At 42.6% G+C, this 23,674-nt stretch overlaps 1 long non-coding RNA gene across 1 annotated transcript; it reads left to right on the forward strand.

The window, feature by feature from the left end:
* Positions 1 to 502: 502 nt before the first annotated feature.
* Positions 503 to 9,695, forward strand: LOC148778281 (uncharacterized). The gene is made up of 3 exons (XR_016036305.1): positions 503 to 1,471; positions 5,925 to 7,367; positions 7,862 to 9,695. It is a non-coding gene; the product is annotated as an uncharacterized LOC148778281 (long non-coding RNA).
* Positions 9,696 to 23,674: the final 13,979 nt, after the last annotated feature.

The following is a 23,674-nucleotide window of genomic DNA, read 5'->3' on the forward strand; positions in this document are numbered from 1 at the left end:
TGTGGGGGGTTCAGAAGAGCTTTCTCAAAAAAGACAATTAGCCAAAAACTGATATGTTGTTGTTCAATCGCTAAGTCATGTCCGACTCTTTGTGATCCCATGGACAGCTCCCCTGTCCTTCACTATCTCCTGAAGTTTGCTCAAACTCATGTCCACTGAGTCGGTGATGCCATCCAACCATCTCATCCTCTACCGCCCTCTTCTCCTTTTACCCTCAATCTTTCCCAGCAACAGGGTCTTTTCCAGGGAGTTGGCTCCTTGCACCCGGTGGCCAAAGACTAATAATCATATTCAAATAACAGCCCTGTTGAGCCTGACTCTGCAGAGGACACACTAGAACATTATTTCCCACCTAACAATGCAATGCGGACACTCAAGTTCAGACAGAGTGGCTTGCCTGAGGTTGAAGATTAATGATCAGACTCTGGAGCCAAACTACTTGAGTTTGGGAGTTTGGCAGACTCCTAGGTTTCCCCATGCCTCAGTTTCCTCTTCTGTAAAGTGGGAATACACAACTACCACCAACAGTCATAGCTTAATGAGTAACATCTGTGGTCTCAATGATTTAGAGCTTTCTAGGCATCCTTGGCAGGAGAAGGCAATGGCACGCCACTCCAGTACTCTTGCCTAGAAAATCCCATGGATGGAGGAGCCTGGTAGGCTGCAGTCCATGGGGTCGCTAAGGGTTGGGCACGACTGAACGACTTCACTTTCACTTTTCACTTTCACACATTGGAGAAGGAAATGGCAACCCACTCCAGTGTTCTTGCCTGGAGAATCCCAGGGATGGGGGAACCTGGTGGGCTTCCGTCTATGGGGTCACACAGAGTCCGACACGACTGAAGCAACTTAGTAGCAGCAGCAGCAGCAGGCATCCTTGGTGGAGAAGGCAATGGCAACCCACTCCAGTACTCTTGCCCGGAGAATCCCAGGGACAGAGGAGCCTAGTGGGCTGCCGTCTATGGGGTCGCACAGAGTCCGACACAACTGAAGCGACTTAGCAGCAGCAGCAGGCATCCTTGGGTGGATACTTAACCCTGAATCAGTGTTTGATACTTTTGAAGTGTTCAGTTTCTAAGTTCTTGGGTTGGAATACAAATCTTGGGCACCTCTCTTAGCTATGCACCTGTCGCCCCTTTCCCCCAGTTTATGCCCTGTTTCCCAGCAAAGAACTAAGATCCCTCCCAGTACTTATTAAGGTCCTTTAAGACATCCTCCTCCCATTGGTGGGAAGTATTTCTTTCCAGCTAACTTTCAGTGTTTTATTTCCTCTAAGGCTCTGATGCTGGGAAACATTGAGGGCAGGAGGAGAAGGGGGCAACAGAGGATGAGCTGGCTGGATGGCATGACTGACTCAATAGACATGAGTTTGAGCAAGCTCCACGAGATAGTGAAGGACAGCGGAGCCTGACATACTGGAGTTCATGGGGTTGCAAAGAGTCTGACGTGACTTAGCAACTGAACAACAACAGTAAGACCAAATAACCAATCTTGGCAGCACAAGTCTTTTTAATTTGTATTTTACTCTGGAGTATAGTTGATTTACAGTATTGTGCTAGTTTCAGGGGTACAGTAAAGTGATTCAGTTATGCATACACACACACACACACACACATATATGTATCCATTCTTTTTAGGGTTCTTTTTTCATACAGTGATTACTGAATGTTGAGTAGAGTTCCCTGTGCTGTATATGTTATCTAGTTTATATTTAGTGGTTTGTATATGTTAATCCCAGCCTTCTAACTTACCCCTCCTCTACAACCTTTCCCCTTTGGTAACCGTAGTTTTCTATGTCTGTGAATGTTTCTCTTTTGTAAACAAGTTCATTTGTACGATTATTTTAGATTCTACATTTAATGACATCATATTTATTTGCCTTTGTCTGACTTATTTCGCTTAGTGGGATCATCTCTAGGTCTACCCATGTTGCTTTGCAGCAGCAGTCTTGGTAAAGGGATCAGATCCACATATCCAGAAAAGATGAAGTTTTGTGAACGGGCTTTCCAATCTGTAAAGTGCATAGACATCGAGTATGTTGCTCAGCCACCCAGTCGCGTCCGACTCTTTGCGACCCCACGGACTGCAGCACTCCAGGCTTCTCGGTCCCTCACCATCTCTTGGAGCTTGCCCACGTTCATGTTCATTGCATCAGTAATGCCATCCAGCCACCTCATGCTCTGACAGCCTCTTCTCCTTCTGCCCTCCATCTTTCCCAGCATCAGGGACTTTTCCAATGAGTTGGCTGTTCGCATCAGATGACCAAAATACTAGAGATTCAGCTTTAGCATCAGTCCTTCCAATGAGTATTCAGGATTGGTTTTCTTCAAGATTGACCAATCTGATCTCTTTGCTGTCCAAGAGACTCTCAGGAATCTAGTTATTTCTATATTGTATAGCAACTTTCCCTTTTCAGTTTTAAAAAGTCATAAATCTTTCCTATCCAGTCTGTAGAGGAAGTGGGTTGGTTTTGGAGAGGGGATTGAGCTTTGGGACTCTACAGCGTAAACCATCCTAAAAATCTTGGTATCTCTCCCAGGCCCATGTAAGGCCACAGTGGGATCTTGGTTGAATTACGTCACCACTCTAAGCATCATATTCTCATTTGTATCTACAACAGAGAGCCAATCCTGCATCAAGGAGTTGACTTAAAGATTAAGAGCCTGGATGTAAGTCTTTAATCCTAAGTGTCTATGATAGTGCCCCCTGCTCCCTTTCCTCTGATTGGAGGGGTCCATGAGGTTTCTTAGAAGGTGATAACCAGCAGAAAGCAGGTGAGAAAGAAGGCCCAGTGCCCAGAAGGGGTTGGCAGATTCGTAGCTGGGATTCACCTTGACCAAATTGCAAATCGATTGTTTCTTTATCTGAGAAGGTCTGGGAAGAAGTAATTCAAAGTGATTGCTACAAAGTGAGGCTGATTCCAGGAATAGTAAGTGAGCACTAATCTAGGGTTTTAAAGTTTACAAAACAAGACCATAAACGTTTCTTTTGACCCTGATGATATCAGGAGGTACAAGTTCATGAGACCGTGTTGCGAGGGTTTTTACTATGTCAAGGGCTCTCAGTCTCCTTACTGAATTGCCAGAGTTCCTCAGACAGGGCCCTGGACATAGTTTTCAAGGTGACGTGTATCTTGACATCTGAGGCTCTGAAATCAGAATTTGTGCATCTTACTTGGATGCACAAAGTGGCTTGGTCTAATTGGCTTCTCACATTTACTGCGTCCTCAAACCAAGGCCCTGATCTTTCCCCTCAAACCTGCTTCATCTTATCTAATAGCAACTGAAAACTGCTGGGGCCAAAAAATCTTGAAGGCATCCTATATGTGTCCTTCTCTTCCCATCCCATCTACCAGGGCCTCCTGCCAGCTCTGCCTCTGACAGGCATCCAGAACACAACCCCCTCTCATCTCCATGGCAACCACACTGGTCCAAGCTACTGTCACCTTCCATCTGCAAGCTGTGGTCCCTCTCAGTCACTCTCTGCTTCTGTCCTTGCCCCTAACAGCACTTGAGGAGAGCCCGAGAAACTCCGAGGGCAGACTGTGCACTTCTTCGCTGGTCAGTGTGCCAGCTCTGAGGAGGCAAGTCCTGAGGGTGTGAGATTTTCCTCTCTGTTCCCAGGGCTCCCGTGTCTGTTTCACGTGTAGCTCCATGCCCCTTGCCCACTGGTCTCCAACCACTTTGCTCTGCTGCTCCGCAAGCATCTAGACCAGCTCACTGTCCTCTGGGCACTTGCCTGCCTGCCCTCCTGCCTGCAGATCTTTGCTCCGATGTCATCTTGCCTCAGAGACTGTCTCTTCTACCCTCCATAAGGCATAGCAGCCCTCCCCTGACCCCGCCCAAATGTCTCCTGCTCTCCTTTGCATTTTTTTCCTACAGCCCTTGTCATCTGTGACATGTTGTAACGTTAGCGCTCACTTGTTTTTCTGTCCCGTCGCTCCCGCCGCAGCACGCCAGGCCTCCCCGCCCTCCAGCAACTCTTGCTCACTCCCTAGGAGGACAGAGGCCTCCCCCTCTGTTTCCTCAGTGCTCAACAGCTAGCCACTGTTTCCATTTATGGTACAGCTTTTGAAGGGTTAACCTGACTTCTCTAACTCAGGAAAAGCAATTTTATTTAATCAAACAACAAAGAGTTGTCATCTTTGTTTCCAGTCTGCATAGAAACTCCTTTTCATTGGCCTTAGACCTCGAGGGACCTGCCTTCCTGTGTTCAGAGTCCTCTGGGGCACCGAGCTCACGCGCATCGTAGGGCTTCATCTTGCTCTGCTCTGGTGCTTCCTCAGCGGTGATAGCTGCAGCACAGAAAGTTCCGCCTTTCTTTCCTTCTTGCGCCTACAGAGAATTTTACGTTTTATTTCACACTGTCCTTATGCATATATTATTCTGTTCATTTTAAGCTATTTTCCAAAAAGGAGACAAAGAATAATTTAAAAAGGCAACTCCAGATTCATAACGAAATTTTCCTAATCCTATTCAAGTTGTGTTGTGTGGGGTGATGCTCCTTTATTTCTATAGGATCAGAATACAGGGACAGTATTTATCTAAGTCGGTGGTTTAAGAATTATTTAAAGATATAATGTATTTCGTAGCTACTTACAGACCAATGGATATGTATTCTTTTAGTATTTATCTGCAATATTCTTATTACTTGCAGATATGTTTTCCTAATGAAGAAAAAGAACTCATTTTCTATGATATGCATCTCAGAAACTGGCAACTATTTCCACTTCAGAGCTCAAATACACAATTTCCTTTAGCTTAAACAGTCTTTTGCAATTAAACTGAAGGGTTGGCTTCTCATTATAATATCCCTTTATTTTCTATGATTATATCTCATAAACGTTCTCTGCCAAGCTGCGTGTTTCCAGTACGTTGTAGTAAATGTCCCTGCATTTTATGAGAAGGGGTAATGTATTGATTGATTGGTAGATAATGTAGCAAAAGCCTGGAGAAGGAAATAGCAACCCACTCCAGTATTCTTTCTTGGAGAATCCCAGGGACAGAGGAGCCTGGTGGGCTGCCGTCTATGGGGTCGCACGGAGTTGGACACGACTGAAGCAACTTAGCAGCAGCAGCAGCAGTAGCAAAAGTCACTGTTAATACTTGTTGGTACAAGTTGAGATGGGGGATTATGTATGTTTGTAAGATGATTGATGGTAGTTGGAGACATAGTCCATAGTCATTGAAAGATGACAAGCTATGTGACTAACCTGAGGATACAACTGAGAGATTTGGCCCCATTGGCTCAGACGTAGAGTGCAGATGTGCATTTATTGTCATTCCATCACTATTATAGATCAATAGGAGCTGGGTGTTGGTTTAATTCCTTTATTATCAGATGCTTTGTTTATCAGAAGCCAAAGTGAGGTCAACCTTGCTCCTTACCCTCTGGTCTGTGAGCAGTCCTTTGTTCACTTCCAAGGGCAGCCTCTTGCCCTTGGGATCCCAGTGTTGTGCTCAGTGATTGATGTCCTTTGAGCTGGAGAGCCTGATGGAGCAGCATTCTTAGAGCAGGTCCCAGCCCAGTGGTCGATAATCATACACTTAAACCTGCCCCTCTGCTACAGCAGCACTCCAGTCATCACCACCAGGATATGCTATACTTGGCTCTCCAGCACATATTTCTTGCACATTCCTGGAGTGCCTGTTGGCTTCAGTGCCAGCTCTGGGCGCCTAGGGCGGCAGTGAGGCAGCATGGGCAGTACTCAGTGATTTATGTTTGCATGGTTTTTGATCTAGTCAGCAAAAAACTCCCATCCATCTTCTTTCTCCTCCCCAGGAAGTTGGACCATGTTATCATTCTTATCTTGTGGATGAGGAAACTGAGGTGAAGGAGCCTCCCAAAATGAGGAGATTGTAAAAAGAGACACGATTCCTTCTAGATGATCTGAAAGTGACACTTGACATCTGATCTTCTAACAGGTGGTGCTGAGCATTTTGAAGGCTTGGAAGAAATGGTACCTTGTGGAGATATGCAGACCAGCGGAAAACACTGCTGCCCACTGTGATGATACCATTTTACTCTCTGAATGTATTTTTTCATCTATGGCTTGGCAAGCTGGTTGACGTAGAAAGGCTGGTGGGATTGCTCTTGCTCTGCTTCGTCTTGATAAAGTTGACAACTTTTTTTTTAAATTTTTTGACCTCACTGTGCAGTACTGGGGGTCTTAGCTCCCTGATCAGGGATCGAGCCCGTGCTCCCTACAGGGGAAGCTCAGAGTCTTAACTACTGGACGACCAGGGAAGTCTGTCTGCTTGATCAAGTTAGACAGAGACGTACCCACGGTCACCACTTATGGAGTTAACAAAGCTCAGCCCCCACAGCCTTGGAGTGGTAACCGACAATACATTCGGGAGAGTGTACTACATGCCTAGCCTCCTCCAGGATAGGCTTGCACCAGAATTACTTCCTAGATATAATAAGTTTAGGAGCCTCCCACAGTGGAACTGACAGCAAAGGCAAAAACTGTCAACCCACCTCCCCCCACCGTGACGGAAAACTTCACAAGGTTTTCCCAGCAGTGCATTAGGCAGCTCGATAAGAACTCACGGTTGTGCGTGCTTTGAGACTTCACGTCTTCCATTAACCAATTCTAAGACAGAAGACCAGTGTCTTTATTCCCCATGTTGTTGAAGTACTTTACATAGGCTTTAACCCAGTTGCTAAATTGCTTGAATTTGTTAAATGTACAAAAGGGTCTCTTCCCCGTTGATGGAGGAAAAGTAGATGTTTGATTAAGTAGATAGCTAGATGTGCTTTTTTCCTCCCCATCTGGATGCGCTAAGGGGGGATGTTTGAAACTTAGCACTCAGTTCATGCCTTTCATAAGGGGAGGAAAGAGGGTATTTAACAAGGTTCATAATGACAGAAAAAGGAATTGACACCACAAAAGAAAAAGAATCATTCTAGCATTTCATGACAGTTCACAGACAGATGTCGTTGGCTAAGTGAGAATCTCGTAGACGTGGGGGTAATATACACCTTATATGCATATGGATTAGTGAAAGCAGACTGTCAAGTCGGTGAGTGTGAGATTGTCAAATATGAGACATAGCTGCAGAAAACCTGGAGAACGACTTAATATTTATTTCTTCTCTTAAAGACCCAATCCTGTTGTCTTTTCACAGACAAAAGACTGAGTACTTTAAGAACTAAGGCAGGTCATGGGTAGGATGAAATTAAAGTGTTGGATTGGGGCCTCCTGAGCATACCAGGGTTAGTAATTGATTCCCCGCGAAGTGTATTTTTCTTCTTATTCGATGCACACCATTTTCTTTTGTTTCAGTAGACCTCATCTCATCCAACAGACCCGTATCTGATGCCATCTTCCTGATGTCCATGATGAGAGACTTCTACAACTGCAGGTGATGGGACCCCAGATGAAAAAATTTATCTTTGAAGTCCCTTAGAATTAGCTTGACCATGGTGGTCAACCCTGTCAAGGTGATTTTAGGCTCTGGACAAGAAGAGATACTTGAGAGAAGCATCACTGGTCTTCTGATCTTTGGTATAGGTTGGGTAGGTGGAGAGTGTCACCAGCCAGGGACAGGGTGGTTGGGTTGGGTTGGTGGAGAGTGTCGCTCATAAGAGTCAGGAGACCTGACTCTGGCCATGATTCTCTCTCCAGCCTCAAGTAAGTCATTCAGGTCATCTTCCTAAGTTCTGGTCCCTTCATTCATAAGATTGGAGTGGTTGGCAAGATGGTATCTTCAGTCTCCCTTAATGATCCTCCATGACTGATTTAGGTTTGGGAGAATTTTCCTGTAGGTGTGCATGGACCTGAGAAGAGCCTAGGAGAATGACTCTGCAGGTTCTTGGCCCCTGATCTCTAAGTCTGTCCCCCACCCCTGTCTTGCAGTGCCTTCCCAGAAGGTCCCGGGCATTGAGGGCTAGCACTGCTAAAAGCAGTCAGAACTCATCACAGCTGGAAACATGCATAAACACAACCCTCTCTCCATCACCTGCTAACCTACACAGACTGAACTCCTTCAGCCAAGCCTGGATGCTGTGACTTCAGGACTGTGTGAGCAGGAGTGAAGAAGTGGACAGTTCTCCTACCTGAAGTGTTATTAAGACAGATGTGTGCTGGAAAGAAAGATCCCCCAGCCTTTGATCTGTGCAGTGCCCTCACAAAGAGGTTGGGTGTTTCTTGCTTGCAGCAGGATTTTCCTGGGAAAGTCCTCCTGAGTAAAAGGAGAGGGGTGCCTGGTAAAGACAGAACTCTCAGGAAAGGCTTCCTCCTGCATAAGCAAGGGGGAGGTTTAAGGAAGATGAGCTAACATCAGACTAAAGTCAGTGTATTGATCTGGGGGAATTCTACACTCTGCTGTGAGTTAGGCAGTTAGTAAGTAGGAAATGCTTTGGGGAAAACCCATAACTTCCCCCAAATGCCTGTGTAAATGCCTACAACGTGGAAAATTAGCTGGGAGATCCTGAGATCTGAGCACATGCTCTCACTACAACTAGAAATATTGAGCAGAAACTGAAGAGAGGCCATGAAGATCAGAACTACAACTCCCTGTAGGTTCAAAGACCTACAATCATTTGATGCTCAGGAAAGAGATTGTGATGAATGCGTAGAGAACATCTGAGTGGAGCAAAAATTCTTTGTAGGAAAGGAGAGTCTGATGGGAATGATAGAAATGTGCAAGAAAGTATGCAAAGTAAATAGATGACATTGTCTCCAGTGTAATAGGCAAACCAGCCTAAGGAAAATGACCTGGGGCTGGTATTTTGAACTGGAGATGTATCAACCAAAATGATTTCACATTGGGAAAATGGCTTATAGTTATGTGCCAAAATGTCCTTATCAATTAGAGGTGCCTACTGGCCACCTCATGCGAAGAGTTGACTCACTGGAAAAGACTCTGATGTTGGGAGGGACTGGGGGCAGGAGGAGAAGGGGACGACAGAGAATGAGATGGCTGGATGGCATCACAGACTCGATGAACATGAGTTTGAGTGAACTCCGGGAGCTGGAGACGGACAGGGAAGCCTGGCGTGCTGTGATTCATGGGGTCGCAAAGAGACGGACACGACTGAGCGACTGAACTGAACTGAACTGGTGTGTTTATGGGTAAGATGAGCCATGCTTTAAAATACTTCAGCAAAACAACAATTATAAATCAATAAAAGCAGTTGAGGAATAGAACCAGGTTGGTAATATCTTTCATAATTGTTGATGAGGGTGATGGATATATAGGGATTCATTGCATGATTATTTTCATATATACTTGAAATTTTGTGATAATATTTCTTAAGAAAGGAAGAAAAATGATGAGGAGACCACTATTTAAATCCAAATGATATTTTGAGAATGTATTTGCAATGAATGTGGAAAAAGGTCTCTATTTCAGTCAGTTCAGTCGCTCAGTCATGTCTGACTCTTTGCGACCCCATGGATCACAGGATGCCTGGCTTCCCTTTCCATCACCAACTACTGGAGCTTGCTCAAACTCATGTCCTTTGAGTCAGTGATGCCATCCAACCATCTCATCCTGTGTTGTCCCCTTCTCTTCCTGCCTTCAATGTTTTCTAATGAGTCAGTTCTTCTCATCAGGCGGCCAAAGTATTGAAGCTTCAGAGTCAATCCTTCCAATAAATATGCAGGACTGATTTCTTATAGGACTGATATATATATCAGTTCAGTTCAGTTCAGTTCAGTCGCTCAGTCATGTCCGACTCTTTGCGACCTCCAGGAGTTCACTCAAACTCATATCCATCGAGTCGGTGATGCCATCCAGCCATCTCATTCTCTGTCGTCCCATTCTCCTCCCGCCCCCAACCCTTCCCAGCATCAGGGTCTTTTCCAGTGAGTCAACTCGTCACATGAGGTGGCCAAAGTATTGGAGTTTCAGCTTTAGCATCAGTCCTTCCAATGAATACCCAGGACTGATCTCCTTCAGGATGGACTGGTTGGATCTCCTTGCAGTCCAAGGGACTCTCAAGAGTCTTCTCCAGCACCACAGTTCAAAAGCATCAATTCTTCGGCGATCAGCTTTCTTCACAGTCCAACTCTCACATCCATACGTGACCACTGGAAAAACCACAGCCTTGACTAGACGGACCTTGGTTGGCAAAGTAATATCTCTGTTTTTTAAAATGTTATCTAGGTTGGTCATAACTTTCCTTCCAAGGAGTAAGCGTCTTTTAATTTCATGGCTGCAATCAGCATCCTCAGTGATTTTGGAGCCCCCCAAAATAAAGTCTGACACTGTTTCCACTGTTTTTCCATCTATTTCCCATGAAGTGATGGGACCAGATGCCATGATCTTTGTTTTCTGAATGTTGAGCTTGAAGCCAACCTTTTCACGCTCCTCTTTCACTTTCCTCAAGAGGCTTTTGAGTTCCTCTTCACTTTCTGCCATAAGGGTGGTGTCATCTGCATATCTGAGGTTATTGATATTTCTCCCGGCAATCTTGATTCCAGCTCGTGCTTCTTCCAGCCCAGCTTTCCTCATGATGTATTCTGCATATAAGTTAAATAAGCAGGGTGAAAATATACAGCCTTGACGTACTCCTTTTCCTATTTGGAACCAGTCTGTTGTTCCATGCACAGTTCTGACTGTTGCTTCCTGACCTGCATACAGGTTTCTCAAGAGGCAGGTCAGGTGGTCTGGTATTCCCGTTTCTTTCAGAATGTTCCACAGTTTATTGTGATCCACACAGTCAAAGGCTTTTGCATCATCAATGAAACAGAAATAGATGTTTTTCTGGAACTCTCTTGCTTTCTCCATGATCCAGCGGATGTTGGCAATTTGATCTCTGGTGCCTCTGCCTTTTCTAAAACCAGCTTGAACATCTGGGAGTTCACGGTTCACATATTGCTGAAGCCTGGCTTGGAGAATTTTGAGCATGACTTTACTATCATGTGAGATGAGTGCAACTGTGTGGTAGTTTAAACATTCTTTGGCATTGCCTTTCTTAGGGAGTGGAATGAAGACTGACCTTTTCCAGTCCTGTGGCCACTGCTGAGTCTTCCAAATTTGCTGACATATTGAGTGCAGCACTTTCACAGCATCATCCTTCAAGATTTGAAATAGCTCAACTGGAATTCAATCACCTCCACTAGCTTTGTTCGTAGTGATGCTTTTTAAGGCCCATTTGACTTCACATTCCAAGATGTCTGGTTCTAGGTCAGTGATCACGTTACCGTGACTATCTTGGTCATGAAGATCTTTTTTGTCCAGTTCTTCTGTGTATTCTTGCCACCTCTTCTTAATATCTTCTGCTTCTGTTAGGTCTATACCATTTCTGTCCTTTATCGAGCCCATCTTTGCATGAAATTTTCCCTTGGAATCTCTAATTTTCTTGAAGAGATCTCTTGTTTTTCCTATTCTGTTGTTTTCCTCTATTTCTTTGCATTGATTGCTGAGGAAGGCTTTCTTATCTCTCCTTGATATTCTTTGGAACTCTGCATTCAGATGTTTATATCTTTCCTTTTCTCCTTTGGTTTTTGCTTCTCTTCTTTTCACAGCTGTTTGTAAGGCCTCCCCAGACAGCCATTTTGCTTTTTTCATTTCTTTTCCATGGGGATGGTCTTGGTCCCTGTCTCCTGTACAATGTGACGAACCTCCGTCCAGAGTTCATCAGGAACTCTATCAGATGTAGTCCCTTAAATCTGTTTCTCACTTCCACTGTATAATCATAAGGGATTTGATTTAGGTCATATCTGAATGATCCAGTGGTTTTATACGTCTCTATATACATATTAATATATATGATCATGTACAAAGAACTGTTACAAATTAATAAAAAGAAGAGAAAGAAGTTAACTCAATAAGAATGCACAAATCACTTAATTATGCAGCTTACAAAAGGAACAAAAAAGACTACTGAATACAAGAAAAAAAAATCAGCTTTAGTAGCAATTAAAAACTTAAAATTAAAATAAACTGTGAGATGTGACTTTTCATTTATCACACCACAAAGATTATTGTTAAGGGGATGGAGAGAGTGGGGCTCCTTTGGGGCATTTATAGAGTGGATTCGCATTGCATGTCAACATAAATCAAAATGTAAAATGTGTTAATTTTACTTTGTAATTTCAGGGAATGCATTCTCAAAAGCTAGGTGTGTGTGTCTGTAAAGTTATGTTGTTCATTCATTAGAATGAGGTTTTTAGAAACAGAAACAGAAAACACTGTATGTTTCTCACAACGTGAATTTTGATATGGCCCCATAAATGACTCTTTTTGAGCTGTAAAAGAATTTTTGAGATTAAAATGCATCCACTATGCGTAGTTGAGTGAAAATTCAAGTTGCAAGATAAGTTTAAGCATTCCAAAGTTATTTTATGTATACATCTTCATGGCTTTTTACTACAATGTTAACATTATGTGTGGGTGAGAAGTTTTTGAGTGACTTATACTTTCTTCTAGATAATTTTCTACATTCTTTAACTGTATTACAGTGGTATTTATTAGTAATACATAATAATAATATCAATTAATCTAAATATATGTAAAAATTTTAGCTAAGAGACCTCATTTGATTCACTTCATAGAATTAAAATGGAGTCGGAAATGGCAACCCACTCCAGTGTTCTTGCTTGGAAAAATCCCATGGACAGAGAAGCCTGATGGGCTGTAGTCCATGGGGTTGCAAAGAGTCAGACACGACTGAGTGATTGAGCAAGAGAACAGAATTTAAAAAGTGTAAACAAGAACCTAAGTTGGGTCAAAATCACATGGGAAACTATCATGATAACTGATTCATTTGTAAGGAAAAAATATATAACAAGCAAAGATAGTTTTGAAAATAAATTTAAATCTAAGATACCCATGAATCCAAGAGCGTTAGATGCAGGTATTTTGACAGCTTAATCATCGGCTTTATTGCAAAAATGAAAGATAGTTTACTGCACACTGGGAAAAAAAGCCCAAAATGATAAAATTTAGGAAGACCCATAAATATGTCTCCAACAGTGTTTACTTTTTTCTTTTTTTTAAAAGAAGTATAGCTGATTTATAATATTGCGTCAATTTCTGCTGTACAGCAAAGTGATTCAGTTATATATAACCATATGTATATATATACACACATTATTTTTAAAATACTCTTTTTCATCACGGTTTATCTTAGGATAGTCAATATAACTCTCTGGCTGATGAAGTAGGACCTTGTTGTCTGTCCGTTCTCTGTGTAACAGTTTGCATCTGCTAATCCCAAATAATCACCCCACACTTCCCCCAACCCTCTTCCCCTGGCAGTCACAAGTTTGTTCTCTCTGTCTGAGTCTGTTTCTGTTTTGTAAATAAGTCCATTTGTATCATCTTCTTTTAGATTCCACATGTAAGTGATATTATGTGATATTTGCCTTTCTGTCTCTGACTTCACTTCTATGATAATCTCTAGGTCTATCCATGTTGCTGAAAATGGCATTATTTCATTTTTAACAGCTGATAGTATTCCTGTATATATGTACCACTTCTTTATCCATTCATCTATCGATGGACACTAGGTAGCTTCCATGTCTTGGCTTTTGTGAATAGTGCTACTACTGGGGTTCATGTCTCTTTCTGAATTAAAGTTTTGTCTGGAGATACGCCCAGACAGTGTTCTCCATAGTGGCTGCATTGATCTGCATTCTCACCAACAGTACAGGAGGATTACCTTTCCTCCACACCCTCTGCACCATTTGTTATTTGTATCTGACAGCACTGAGATCATGGCATCCAGTCCCATCACTTCATTGCAAATAGATGGGAAAAAAACGGATACAGTGACAGACTTTACTTTCTTGTGCTTCAAAATCATTGCGGATGATGACTGTAGTCATGAAATTAAAAGACGCTTGCTCCTTGGAAGAAAAGCTATGACAAACCTAGACATCATATTAAAAAGCAGAGACATCACTTTGTCAACAAAGGTATGTATAGTCAAAGCTATGGTTTTTCTAATAGTCATGTATGGATGTGAGAGTTGGACCATAAAGAAGGCTGTGTGTTGAAGAATTGAAGCTTTTGAATTGTGGTGCTGCAGAAGACTCATGAGAGTCTGTTGGGAAGCAAGGACATCAAACCAGTCAATCCTAAAGGAAATTAACCCTGAATATTCATTGGAAGGACTGATGCTAAAGCTGAAAGTTCAGTACTTTGGCCAGCTGATGTGAAGAACCGATTCATTGGAAAAGACCCTGATGCTGGGAAAGATTGAAGGCAGGAGGAGAAGGGGACGACAGAGGATGAGATGGTTGGATGGCATCATTGACTCAATGGGCATGAGTTTGAGCAAACTCTGGGAGATAGTGAAGGAAAGAAAAGCCTGTCATGCTGCAGTCCGTGGGGTCACAAGAGTCAGACATGACTGAGCTACTGAACAAATCACACATATTGATCTCCAAGATTTAACACACACCTGTGGAGGCCAAATTAACTGTGAAAAGTAGACATACTTTTCAAACCACTATAACAAATCATATACCTTTTTAGAACTTGGGATGAAGGTAAGAAACATTAGAAATGTTACAGGTCTCCCACGAAAAGAGGCTTAAAACTCAGAAAAATTCTATTTTTGCCAGTGGAAGCACTAGTTTCTGCCATAAAATTGACTAATGAAACAAATGATGCTTTTGCAGCAATTGCCCTTTTTACTATGGTAAAGCATAGCATCACATAACATTTACGTTATAACCAGTTTAATGTGTACAGTTCAGGGGTGTTTAAGTATATTGGCAATGTTGTGCAGCCGTCACCACCATCATCTCTAGAACTTCTCATCACCCCATGGGAAGCCCAAACCCATTAAGCGGCTGCTCCTATTCACCACTCCTGCAGCCCCTGGCAACTGCTGATCTACTTCTGTCTCCACTGATTTGTCTATTGTGGACAGTCTCTATAAATGGAATCATATAATACGTGGTCTTTTGTGTCTGGTTTCTTTCACTTAGAAAGTTGTTGAGAATAGTGTTCATCTATGTTGTAGCATGTGTCTATATTTCTCTCCGCTTTATAGCTGAGCAACACCCCACTGTGTGGTATTTTGCTTATCCATTCATCTGTTGGTAAACATTTGGGTTTTTTGTACCTTTTGGCTAGTATGAGTAGAACTGCTACGAACATTTGTGTACAAGATTTTGTTTGAACATCTGTTTTGAATTCTTCAGGTACAGACAGGAGTGGAATTACTGGGATACAGTGTAATTCTATGTTTAACTTATTGAGGAGCTGTTAAACTATTTTCCATAGTTTCTGTACTGTGTGGATCACAATAAACTGTGGAACATTCTGAAAGAGATGGGAATCCCAGACCACCTGACCTGCCTCTTGAGAAACCTGTATGCAGGTCAGGAAGCAACAGTCAGAACTGTACATGGAACAACAGACTGGTTCCAAATAGGAAAAGAGTACGTCAAGGCTGTATATTATCACCCTGCTTATTTAACTTCTATGCAGAGTACATCATGAGGAATGCTGGGCTGAAAGAAGCACAAGCTGGAATCAAGATTGCCGGGAGAAATATCAATAACCTCAGATATGCAGATGACATTGGAGAAGGAAATGGCAACCCACTCCAGTGTTCTTGCCTGGAGAATCCCAGGGACGGGAGAGCCTGGTGGGCTGCTGTCTGTGGGGTCGCACAGAGTCGGACACGACTGAAGTGACTTAGCAGCAGTAGCAGCATGCAGATGACACCACCCTTCTGGCAGAAAGTGAAGAGGAACTCAAAAGCCTCTTGATGAAAGTGAAAGAGGAGCGTGAAAAGGTTGGCTTGAAGCTCAACATTCAGAAAACAAAGATCATGGCATCTGGTCCCATCACTTCATGGGAAATAGATGGGGTAACAGTGGAAACAGTGTCAGACTTTATTTTTTTGGGCTCCAAAATCACTGCAGATGCTGATTGCAGCCAGGAAATTAAAAGACGCTTACTCCTTGGAAGGAAAGTTATGACCAACCTAGACAGCATTTTAAAAAGCAGAGACATTACTTTGCCAACCAAGGTCCGTTAGTCAAGGCTATGGTTTTTCCCGTGGTCATGTATGGATGTGAGAGTTGGACTGTGAAGAAAGCTGATCGCTGAAGAATTGATGCTTTTGAACTGTGGTGCTGGAGAAGACTCTTGAGAGTCCCTTGTACCGCAAGGAGATCCAACCAGTCCATTCTAAAGGAGATCAATTCTGGGTGTTCATTGGAAGGACTGATGCTAAAACTGAAACTGCAATACTTTGGCCACCTCATGGGATGAGTTGACTCACTGGAAAAGATTCTGATGCTGGGAAATGTTGGGGGAGGGAGGAGACGGGGACGACAGAGAATGAGATGGCTGGATGGCATCACCGACTCTGTGGACATGAGTTTGAGTGAACTCCGGAAGTTGGTGATGGACAGGGAGGCCTGGCGTGCTGTGATTCACGGGGTCGCGGAGAGTCGCACACGATCGAGCGACTGAACTGAACTGAACTGAACTGTACCATTTAAAATTCCTACCAACAATGTATAAGTGTTCCATTTTCTCCACATCCTCACTGATCCTCATGAATTTCCCTTTGGGGGACTATATATATTTTATTGGTGTGAACTAATATCTCATTGTGGTTTTAATTTTCATTTCCCTGATGACTAATGACATTGAGCATCTTTTCGTATGCTTGGTGGACATTCGTATATCTTCTTTGGAGAAAGGTCTACTCAAAGCCTTCATTCATTTTTTAAAATGGAATTGTGTTTCCTTTTGTTGCTGTAGGTGTTCTTTACATATTCTGAACATTTAGGATATTCTGAATATATACCTGTCCATATTTTCTAGTATCCAGAATCATATTGGATACACAATTTGCAAGTGTTTTGGGCCATCCTGTGGGTTGTCTTTTCACTGTCTGGATAGTGTTCTGATTTATTGATGTTCTGATTTATTGTTCTTCAAAATTTTGATGAAGTCCAACTTATCTATTTTCTCTTTCATTGATGTTAAATATCATTGCATTTTGAGATATTCAGATTTATCTATAAGAGGAACTCTGATGTGTTCTATCATCCATGATTATTTTCTTAAATGTATATTCTCTTACTTGGAACAATTTGTATTAAAATGTCTGCTTCCTTTTTGTTGTTGTTGTTTAAAAAGTGCATGTTCTTCATCTAGTTTGTGAAAATAAAACCTTAGTGTAAAGTTCATAAGTTGGAAGCTTTTCATGGGTTTTACTTGTTTTCTTTAAAAAAAAAAAAACAAACCCATGACCTAAAAGCTAAAGCTTTCTATATTACAAAGGTGAGATGTATATGCTATAATTGGAAGGAAAGCAACTGAAAAGTACTTTTGAAAGTAAAATGTGATTTTAGTCAGTGCAGTTGGGTACAATGGCTTCTGCTTTCTTATACTTAAGAAATTAGAAGCAGCTGTCTAGTCAAGGCAATGGTTTTTCCCGTGGTCATGTATGGATGTGAGAGTTGGACTGTGAAGAAAGCTGATCGCCGAAGAATCGATGCTTTTGAACTGTGGTGTTGGAGAAGACTCTTGAGAGTCCCTTATACTGCAAGGAGATCCAACCAGTCCATTCTAAAGGAGATCAATCCTGGATGTTCATTGGAGGGACTGATGCTGAAGCTGAAACTCCAATACTTTGGCCACCTCATGAGACGAGTTGACTCACTGGAAAAGACTCTGATGCTGGGAAAGGTTGGGGGCGGGAGGAGAAGGGGACGACGGAGAATGAGATGGCTGGATGGCATCACCGACTCTGTGGACATGAGTTTGAGTGTACTCCGGGAGTTGGTGATGGACAGGGAGGCCTGGCGTGCTGTGATTCATGGGGTCGCGGAGAGTCGGACACGACTGAGCGACTGAACTGAACTGAACTGAACTGATGTATGGAACCACTATTTATTCATTAAAGAAAAATATAAACATTGTCTCCAACTTTAAAAAAGGATTCAAAATTATCCTAAAAATGATAATGTGATTAACAATATCAATTCATGGACTCTAAAAATAGTAATCAGTTATGTCACTGGTGATGAATCCAATACTTGAGCTCATTTTGCTTTTAGTTTTATAAAATAGGGATGAAATTTTAGTTTTGGAGAAAATTGATCCCAAGTAAAACCTAACAAAGGAGCATTACAGTAATTCCATGCAGAAACATCCTTAAGGAATTTCTTCTCAGAAATCTCATTAGAATAAAAAGTGAGGACGTATAGACACACCATTGCAGAAGAGATACAGATGGCAAATAAGCATATATAAAGGCATTCAATGTAATATGTCACTACATATTTGCAAAGTGAAACAGCAATGTGATACCCCTGCAGATCTATTTAAATGGCCAGAATCCGAAACACTAGAAACACCCAGTGTTGGCGAGGGCATGGAGCAAGAAGAACACTCATCCACTGCTGGAGCAGACGCAGGGGGTGCACCACTGTGGAGACAGTCTGGAGGCTTCTTACAAACCTAAACATTCCCTCACCATACAATCCAGCCATTGTGCCCGTTACCCAAATGAGCTGAAATCTCCAGCTCAGTCCAGTCCAGGCGCTCAGGCGTGTGGACCGCAGCGCGCCAGGCCTCCCTGTCCATCACAGGTCTGCACAGAAACCTGCAGGTGTGTGTGTGCAGTGGTTTTACCCACAGTTGGCACAACTTGGAAGCAGCCAAAGTGTCCCTTGATAAAGGAGTGTTTAAATAAACTGTAGCCCACTCGGACATGAATATACTCAGAACTACAAAGGAATACGTTATCAAGCCATGTAAAGACACGGAAGACTTTTAAATGTATGTTATTACTAAGTGAAAGAAGCCAATCTGAAAAGGCTACTGTATGCTACTGAAAAGGCTACTATGTGACCTTCTGGAAAAGGTAAAAATATGGAGACAATAAAAAAAAAATCAGTGGTTACCAAAGGTTAGAGGGCAGGGAGAAATAAACAGGACACAGAGAACTTTAGGGCAGTGAAACTACTCTTTAAAACATGTAATGGTGGACACATGTCATAATACATTTGTCAATCCATAAAATAGCCAATACCAAGAGTGAACCCTAATATAAACTGTGGACTCTGGGTGCTAATGATGTGTCAGCATAAACTCATAGATTGTAATGAATGTACCGTCTGGTGGAGATGTTGATAGTCAGGGAGGCTGTGACCACTTGCAGCAGGAAGGATAAGGGCATCTTGATACCTTCTACTCAACTCTTCTCTGAACTTAAAACTGCTCTAAAAATAAGATCTGGTCAGGAGGAGAGAGGGATAAATTAGCAGTTTAGGACTAAGAGATACACACTTCTATATATAAAATAGATAAACAATAAAGATCTACTGTATAGCACAGGGAACTGTGTTCAGTATCTTTTAGTGACATACCATAGAGGAAGTCAATAGAAAGGGAAAGACAAGAGATCACTTCAAGAAAATTAGAGATATCAAGGGAGCATTTCATGCAAAGATGAGCTCAATAAAGGACAGAAGTGATATGGACCTAACCGAAGCAGAAGATATTAAGAAGAGGTGGCAAGAATACACAGAAGAACTATACAAAGAAGATCTTCATGAGCCAGATAATCACAATGGTTTGATCACTCACCTAGAGCCAGACATCTTGGATGTGAAGTCAAGTGGGCCTTAGAAAGCATCACTACAAACAAAGCTTGTGGAGGTGATGGAATTCCAGTTGAGCTATTTAAAATCATAAAAGATGATGCTGTGAAAGTGCTGCACTCAATATGCCAGCAAATTTAAAACTCAGCAGTGGCCACAAGACTGGAAAAAGTCATTTTTCATTCTACTCCCTAAGAAAGGCAATGCCAAAGAATGTTCAAGCTACCACACAGTTGCACTCATCTCACATGCTAGTAAAGTTATGCTCAAAATTCTCCAAGCCAGGCTTCAACAATATGTGAACCATGAACTTCCAGATGTTCAAGTTGGTTTTAGAAAAGGCAGAGGAACCAGAGATCAAATTGCCAACATCTGCTGGATCATCGAGAAAGCAAAAGAGTTCTAGAAAAACCTCTATTTCTGCTTTACTGACTATGCCAAAGCCTTTGTGTGGATCACAATAAACTGTGGAACATTCTGAAAGAGATGGGAATACCAGACCGCCTGACCTGCCTCTTGAGAAATCTGTATCCAGGTCAGGAAGCAACAGTTAAAACTGGACATGGAACAACAGACTGGTTCCAAATAGGAAAAGGAGTACATCAAGGCTGTGTATTGTCACCCTGCTTATTTAACTTCTATGCAGAGTACATCATGAGAAATGCTGGGTTGGGTGAAGCACAAGCTGGAATCAAGATTGCCGGGAGAAATATCAGTAACCTCAGATACACAGATGACACCACCCTTATGGCAGAAAGTGAAGAACTAAAAAGTCTCTTGATGAAAGTGAAAAAGGAGAGTGCAAAAGTTGGTTTGAAGCTCAACATTCAGAAAACTAAGATCATGGCATCCAGTCCCATCACTTCATGGCAAATAGATGGGGAAACAGTGGAAACAGTGGCTGACTTTATTTTGGGGGGGCTCCAAAATCACTGCAGATTGTGATTGCAGCCATGAAATTAAAAGATGCTTACTCCTTGGGAGAGAAGTTATGACCAACCTAGGCAGCTTATTAAAAAGCAGAGATGTTACTTTGCCAACAAAGGTCTGTCTAGTCAAGGCTATGTTTTTTCCAGTAGTCATGTATGAATGTGAGAGTTGGACTATAAAGAAAGCTGAGTACCGAAGAACTGATGCTTTTGAACTGTGGTGTTGGAGAAGACTCTTGAGAGTCCCTTGGACTGCATGGAGATCCAACCAGTCCATCCTAAAGAAGATCAGTGCTGAGTGTTCATTGAAAGGAGTGATGTTGAATCTGAAACTCCAATACTTTGGCCACCTAATGCGAAGAGCTGACTCATTTGAAAAGACCCTGATGCTGGGAAATATTGAGGGCAGGAGAAGGGGATGACAGAGGATGAGATGGTTGGATGGCATCACTGACTCAATGGACATCAGTTTGAGAAAATTCCGGGAGTTGGTATTGGACAGGGAGTCCTGGCGTGCTGCAGTCAATGGGGTCACAAGAGTCAGACATGACTGCGCGGCTGAACTGAACTTTTCCAATGAAAAAGAATTTGGAAAACAATATATGTATATATATTCTTTTCAGAATAAGTTTTCTGTACACCTGAAACTAACACATTATAAATCAACTGTAATTTAATAAAAAATAAACTTCAAATTTCAAAGAAGCCTATACATGGTAGATTATTTAGAATGCCACAGGTAGATTGTTCTGGAAAGCTGGATCTCAAGACTTATGGAGTTATAATTCCCTGGGTAGGTTACACAATGGCTTATCAACAGTTTTGGCTCCCTGCCCTCAAATTAAACCTGATACAACTCCATAAGTCAAGGAGACTGAGGGCTGGGGAAGGGGGAGATAGTGGTTGTATCCATAGTTTGGGGAAGAGGAGGGTCAGAATTTACACAGGAATGACAGACAGGCAGAAAAATTTTTGATTTCTCCTTTTGCCTCCTTCCACAAAGCCTGGGAACACTTTCTGCTTCTTTTCTGTACTTCACAAATCTTCAACAAACATCCAGACCACTGATGCCAGCATCTGCTCAGTAATATCAGGGTAGAGAAAAGCCTGACTGATGTGAGATATTGGGGGGAAAACATGGTGGGAAGCATTCAGCTCCCTACCATTCTGATTCTAAACCGCCCAAACTATACAATTACCTACAAGAACAGCCCCTCTAGGATGGCCTCCCCCTGGGGAAGTATAGTCCTAACAAAGTAAAGAATGTCTGGAAAGGATGCAAGTGCATCTCTCCTCCAAGGTTCCAGAGCTGCTGTTTCCTTATACAGTGGCCTAGACAGAACTTATTAATTCCTTTAAGTCTATGAAAGCCATTTGCCAGTCCCCATAGCAGATGGGTATTGGGATCTGGCTCTCCTGGCTCTCACCCACACAAGGTGGGCACATATCTTTATTTCAACCATAAGTACCTCCTCTTTCAGGGTATAATTAACTGGACTAGGGTTTGTCTCCTAACCCAAAATGAGTCACTTCAGTTATTGCCCCCAGAAATTTGAAATTGTTACCTGCCATGCTGAGGTAAGAAAGATTGTGAAACTGAGGTTAGGGTAGTTCTGTTTGGTTGTGCACATAGATGTCTCAACAGGGAAATGCATTTTGCAAAGCCCTGGGAATGGGGGGCACTTGGGGAGGAAGAGGGAAGACATGGTGAGATCTGGCAAGGAGGAGAGAGAAGCTGAGGTACCTGTCTGGGTTCACCTGGGGCTCCCCTGTTCCTTGTTCTCATTTCTGATAAGTCCCAGGGTCTTCTTTGCCCTTGGGTAACACAAGATACGAGAAGGCAATGGCACCCCACTCCAGTACTCTTGCCTAGAAAATCCCATGGATGGAGGAGCCTGGTGGGCTGCAGTCCATGGGGTTGCTAAGGGTCGGACACGACTGAGCAACTTCACTTTCACTTTTCACTTTCACTTTCACACATTGGAGAAGGAAATGGCAACCCACTCCAGTGTTCTTGCCTGGAGAATCCCAGGGACGGGGGAGCCTGGTGGGCTTCCGTCTATGGGGTCACACAGAGTTGGACACGACTGAAGTGACTTAGCAGCAACAGCAGCAACACAAGATATCCCTTATTCCTTATGAGGAAAGAAACAAAGAATGAAAAGAAAACAAGAACACACTTTTTACTTAAAGCAGCTTGAGTGGGTCTCTTTTTACTTGTTTTTTTTTTTTTTAATTTATTTAATTGAAGGACAATTGCTTTACATTATTGCATTGCTCAGTCACTCAGTTGTATCCAACTCCTCGTAACCCCATGGACTAGAGAACGCAAGGCCTCCCTGTCCATCACCAACTCCTGGAGTCCACCCAAACCCATGTCCATTGAGTCGGTGATGCCATCCAACCATCTCATCCTCTGTCGTCCCCTTCTCCTCCTGCCTTCAGTTTTTCCCAGCATCAGGGTCTTTTCAAATGAGTCAGCTCTTCATATCAGGTGGCCAAAGTATTAGAGTTTCAGCTTCAACATCAGTCCTTCCAATGAACACCCAGGACTGATCTCCTTTAGGATGGACTGGGTGGGTCTCCTTGCAGTCCAAGGAACTCTCAAGAGTCTTCTCCAAAACCACAGTTCAGGAGCATCAATTCTTCAGCACTCAGCCTTCTTTATGGTCCAACTCTCACATCCATACATGACTACTGGAAAAAGCATAGCTTTGACTATATGGACCTTTGTCGGCAATGTCTCTGCTTTGTAATACATTGTCTAGGTTTGTCATACGTTTTCTTCCAAGGAGCAAGAAACAGTATTGCATTGGTTTTCTACCAAACATCAACATGAATCAGCCATAGGTTTACCCATGTCCCCTCTTTGAGTGGGTCTGGGTTACTTGCAACTTGAAGAACTTGACTTAATGTCCTAAGAGAGAATCTCATGTGTGAGTTATTCTCACAATTGCTGACCTTGAACAGTTGAGTTTCTTTAGACAGTCCTCTAAAAGGAAATTATTATGACTTCAATGACAGGTGAATGGGATCTTTAAGTCATGACACTAGGATATTACAAGAGCATCTGGAGATAAGGAGGAACTGCGTGAGAGCAGGCTGGATCACCCCAAAGGAAATGGTCGTAAATGTCAGACAGAGAGGAACTAGCTGTCTGGGGAAAACAGGGATGTCTCTGTCATGGAGATTTCCAGAACTGAGA

Source organism: Moschus berezovskii, chromosome 3, assembly GCF_049115385.1.
Source record: "Moschus berezovskii isolate FMDL1 chromosome 3, NW_MosBer_1.0, whole genome shotgun sequence".
Taxonomy (NCBI): Eukaryota; Metazoa; Chordata; class Mammalia; order Artiodactyla; family Moschidae; genus Moschus; species Moschus berezovskii.